General features: G+C 43.5%; 1 long non-coding RNA gene across 5 annotated transcripts in view; it reads left to right on the forward strand.

The window, feature by feature from the left end:
* The first annotated feature begins 254 nt into the window (after nt 1–254).
* LOC122541309 overlaps nt 255–5474 on the forward strand; it is a 68842-nt gene continuing 63622 nt past the window's right edge. For 3 of the 5 annotated variants that reach the window (XR_006309560.1, XR_006309562.1, XR_006309564.1), the window contains exons 1-2: nt 258–651; nt 3288–3402. This is a non-coding gene — a long non-coding RNA (uncharacterized LOC122541309). Of the gene's footprint in view, nt 652–3287; nt 3403–5474 lie in introns of all 5 variants that reach the window. The other 2 variants (XR_006309561.1, XR_006309563.1) reach the window with 2 other exon arrangements.

Consider the following 5474-nt stretch of genomic DNA (forward strand, 5'->3'; position numbering starts at 1 on the left):
GTTAGAGACATTGCATACAGCAATTTGTAAATTTGCTATTATTCAATCGCTGTACTTACTGTTTTTGCATTTACTGGCATTTTCGATTTTTAAGTGTCAGATTTTTCTTTTGTTTAGTGATTTATGCTTATATTTCTGAATACTGCAGACTTCGTATTTGAAGTGAGCTTTGCAAAACCAGTGCAAAGTGATTGCAGTTCCTTTGATTGACAACTTGCTCTCGCCCTGGGAGGGGGAGGGGGAAGGGGAGACACCAAACACGTGACTCGCTTTTTACATCACCACGTCTGTGAACCGTAGAGACGCTGTGAACGCTGCTTTGTTTGGAAGCTAAAAATCACACAATTCTAGGTTAAAGTCCGTGCTGTTGGATGATAACCTGGTGTTGTGTGATTTTTAACTTTGTCCATCCCAGTCCAACACCGGCACCTCCACATCATTGTTATTGAGCAGCAATGCGTGACCAGCAGACCGGCTCCAGGGCACTGAATGCTAATGTTGGCGGCGTTTCTGGATCGTGGGCGAGTCCTCTCGAGAGACGTACTGACTGGCAACCCAGGAGCGGACTAGGCCCAGACGTTTGCTCGTTATCTCCGTTTCCGCTTGGATTTCCACCGGATGCTCCTGTTTCCTCCCACAGTCCAAACATGCGTAGGTTAAAGTAAACTGACCGTATTAAGTTGCTCGATAATGTCCAGGGATGTGCAGGCTCGGGGAATTAGCCATGGGAAGTGTGGGTTTATGGGATAGGATTGGGGGAGCGGATTGGTCTGGGTAGGATGCTCTTCTGAGGTTCTGTGCAAATTCGATGGGCTGAATGGTCTCTTTCTGCTCCCGAGGGATTCGACAATTCTGGACCTGGCGTGGTGAGGGTGCACCGGTCATTGTGAGGTCACAATAGCTTGGGTAGGCGTAGATTCCCAAAAGTACAGAAAGAAGCCATTCATAACATTCACTCTGCACTGACCCTGCAATCAGAAGGACGTCCAGACCAAGGGGTTTGGCCTTCCACGATTCAATGGGGTCATGGCTGATCACCGATCCAGCGCCATCCTCCTCCATTTGCTTCATATTCCTTGACCCTTTGGCTGACAAACATCTTTGGAGGATTTTGAGGAAAGAACACTTCACCTGCAGCATTAACTCTGATTTCAGGCTTTTTCTGTTTTTGTTTCTGATTTGATTTGCAGTTCTTTTTATTCAACTATCTTTCAATCTCAGAACTAAGGGGAAAAGGTGGAGACAGGAGCAGTGAACCAGACTGTGAATTACACTGGACATCCTGTGTGGTTCTTAATGAATTCCATTCTCACACCACCTGGTTTGCCTTCTCAGCACAGTCACATGAACTAGGAGCAAGAGAAGGCCATTTACGCCTGTCCCTTTGTGACACACTTAGATCCAGGGGGAAAAGGACAAGAAGTAACTCTGGGCCAAATACAGAAAATGTTGGAGAAACTCAGCAGATGAGTTGAACATCCTGTTGAGTTTCTGTGAATTTCTACTGCATCTGGTGAGCCAGCTCAGCTTAGCCATTGTCTCTCTTTTGCTTCCCCCTAGCCAGATAGGCAGTGGATTGGATCTTAAAATTGGACTGATTCAGAGGATGATACAGGTGGAGGTCATCTGACCCATAATATACTTGAAGTGGCTTTCTGAATCTGTATTTAAAAAAAGGTGAAGAAAGAGATTTTAAGAAAGACATGATTGTCAATATTTTTTCACCGAGGTTGGTTCACATGTGGAATGAACATCCTGAGGAGGCGGTGGAGGTGGGCCCAGTTATAACTGTTAAAAGACACTTCGATAAGTCCCTGTAGAGGAAAGGTTTGGAGAGGTATAGGCCAGGAGCATGCACATGGGATAAGTCTTGTTTCAGACTATGTTTGGTGTGGATTGGTTTGTATGCTATATGACTGTTGAATTTATATGGATTCTGTTGCATGTGAGTGAGCCACTCTGCTATCATGACTGATAATGTTAAATTTGTCATTCATAAACATCTCTGCACAACTGGGATTGTCCAGCGCAGGATAAAAAACTGCAAAATCAAATGTTGCACACTGTGCTCTGAAGTTTGCAAGGATACATGCTTTGTATCGGATCAGTTCTCTGTCTGTCCATAGATGTAAATGGACACGTTTTATATGATCTGCCAGTTGTGGGACATAATATTTGTTTCTAACTTCACACTAGCACAGAGAGTCAAATCCAGATACTTATCATAGAATCATAGATTCCCTACAGTGTGGAAACAGGCCCTTCAGCCCAACAAGTCCATATTGACCTTTTGAAGAGTATCCTATCCAGACCCGTTCCTCTACTCTATTACTCTAAATTTCCCCTGACTAATGCACCTAACCTACACATCCCTGAACACTATGTGCAATTTAACATGGCCTGTTCACCTAACCAGCAAACCTTTGGACTGTGGGAGGAAACCAGAGCACCCGGAGGATACCCATACAGACACGGGGAGAATGTGCAAACTCCGCGCAGACAGTCGCCTGAGGGTAGAATCCAACTGGGGGGGGGGCTGGCACTGTGGGGCAGCAGTGCTAACCACTGAGCCATGGTGCTGCTTTTTCAGTAAGCACAGTTATTTGGTTTGAATGCAACTAGTGAAGAAGATGGGTGGTATGGTGGTACAGTGGTTAATACTACTACCTCACAGCACTAGAGACCTGGGTTCAATTCCCACCTCAGGTGGCTCTGTGTGGAATTTGCACATTCTCCCTGTGGCTGTGTGGGTTTCCTCCCATAATCCAAAAACATGCAGATTAGGTGAATTGGCCATGCTAAATTACACCTAGTGTTAGGTGTAGGGGAATGGGTCTGGGTGGGTTGCAGGTTAGTGTGGACGTATTGGGCTGAAGGGCCTGTTTCCACACTAAGTAATCACATTTTTTAAAAAAATCACTTGTGTTTCCACTGTACCATCATAAAACTAGTTATGCTTGCTCCTGAGGTATTTATGTTTCCCTTTTAAAAGTTGCCTTTGGATTTGTTTTATTTTTAGACAGCACACCTGAGGTATTTATATTTCCCTTTTAAAAGTTGCCTTTGGATTTGTTTTATTTTTAAACAGCACATCAGAAAATCATAAGTAATCATGTTTAAAATTATGTTCTACCCCAGTTCTGATGTGTTCCCAAAGTTCTTTTCATCTGGAGTTTAGTTTTAAAAGATGGAAAAGTGGCTATTGTTGATTCAGGTGATGGTTGGGAGAGGTGGTCTTTGGGGATGTTTAGGCTCTGTTCTAAGATATCTCATTTTCCTTACTTCAGCTATTCCCATTTCTACCTATTGAACTGACACAGTGGCTGTGACTTGACTGCTGTGTGATCGTGACTGCTTCTCCAAGAACATTGATGTCCTTTTTTATTCACAGCGCAGCTTGCCGTAAGTACTTCAAATGCATTTCAACATTAGATGTAAAATTATCTGTGCCTTGATTTTAGCATTCTCATCATCTTGGGGTTGTTCGGATGGTGGACAATGATAGCTCAAAGTAAATTGTGAAAATGACACAAGGAATCTTCAAAGGGGAAATAAATAACATTTGTAAGTGAGCAAAGAATTGCCAGATTTTAGGGTAGTACAGTGATTAGCACTGCTGTCTCACAGCATCAGGGATCTGAATTCAATCCCAGCCTTGAGTGACTGTCTGAGCAGTTTGCACATTCTCCCCATGTCTGTGTGAGTTTCCTCTGGATACTTCGGTTTTCCCCACAGTCCAAAGATATGCAGGTTAGATGGATTAGCCATGCTAAATTGCCATGGTGTCCAGAAATGTGCAGAATAGGTGGATTAGCTGTGGGAAATGCAGGATTACAGGGATAGACCAGGGGGATAGGTCTGGGTGGATGCTATTTGGAGGGTCAGTGTGGACTCGATGGGCCAATAGCCTGCTTCTGTGGCTGTTGAATTTAGTACTGGATTTTGTGTTATTGAAGTAGGTAGTGCTGGAAATTTATACTGGCTTGTGTTTTTGAAGTGTACTGTTGGAATACTTCTAGAACATGTCTCCACTCATGCCCTCTCCCAGCACATCTAACCTATGAGACCCACCTCCAGCTTCCTTGATAGTTTTCATTGCCACCAATGACATAGAAAGGGAAAAGATTGTGATTCTGAAGGAGATAACAGAGAGTTAGGCAGGAATTTAAAAAGGAGGTCTTCAAGAGTAGTAATATCTGGATTGGAGTAGAAGTGACCTGTACAAGAAGGACACATTGCAACTAAATTGGAAGGGGACTGATATACTGGCAGGTAGACTTGCTGGAGCTGCTCGGGAGGATTTTAAACTAGTAAGCCATGGGGGGTGGGACCCAGGGAGATAGTGAGGAAAGAAACCGATCTGAGACTGGTACCGTTGAGAACAGAGGCAAGTCAAACAGTCAGGGCAGGCAGGGACAAAGCAGACAACAAGACAGGATTGATAAATTAAACTTCATTTATTTCTATGCAAGGGTCCTAATAGGAAAGGCAGATGAACTCGGGGCATGGTGAGGAACATGGGACTGGGATATCATAGCAATTATAGAAACATGCTGGTACCGTTGAGAACAGAGGCAAGTCAAACAGTCAGGGCAGGCAGGGACAAAGCAGACAACAAGACAGGACTGATAAATTAAACTTCATTTATTTCTATGCAAGGGTCCTAATAGGAAAGGCAGATAAACTCGGGGCATGGTGAGGAACATGGGACTGGGATATCATAGCAATTATAGAAACATGGCTCAGGGATGGACAGGACTGGCAGCTTAATGTTCCAGGATACAAATGCTACAGGAAAGATAGAAAGGGAGGCAAGAGAGGAGGGGGAGTGGTGTTTTTGATAAGGGATAGTATTACAGCTGTACTGAGGGAGGATATTCCCAGAAATATATCCAGGGAAGTTATTTGGGTGGAACTGAGAAATAAGAAAGGGATGCTCACCTTAGTGGGATTGTATTATAGACCCCCTAATGGTCAAAGGGAAATTGAGAAACAAACTTGTAAGGAGATAGACGAAAATAGCCTGGAAGCAGAGCCTAGCGGGGAAGACAGTTGAGCAAAAATGGCAGGAGTTTGTGGGTATAATTGAGGACACTGTACAGAGGTTCATCCCCAAGAAAAGAAAGATTATCCGGGGAGGGATTAGACAGCCATGGCTGACAAAGGAAGTCAGGAAATGTATTAAAGAAAAATGTATTAAAGAGATCCTATAAAGTGTCCAAGAGCACTGGGAAATCAGAAGATTGGGAAGGCTACAAAAACAAACAGAGGATAACAAAGAGAGAAATAAGGAAGGAGAGGATCAAATATGAAGGTAGGCTAGCCAGTAATAATAGAAATAATAGTAAAAGTTTCTTTCAGTACATAAGAAACAAACGACAGGCAAAAGTAGACATTGGACCACTTCAAACTGTTGCTGGAAGGCTAGTGATGGGAGATAAGGAAATAGCAGGAAAACTTAATAAGTACTTTGC

This window comes from Chiloscyllium plagiosum, chromosome 37, assembly GCF_004010195.1.
Source record: "Chiloscyllium plagiosum isolate BGI_BamShark_2017 chromosome 37, ASM401019v2, whole genome shotgun sequence".
Taxonomy (NCBI): Eukaryota; Metazoa; Chordata; class Chondrichthyes; order Orectolobiformes; family Hemiscylliidae; genus Chiloscyllium; species Chiloscyllium plagiosum.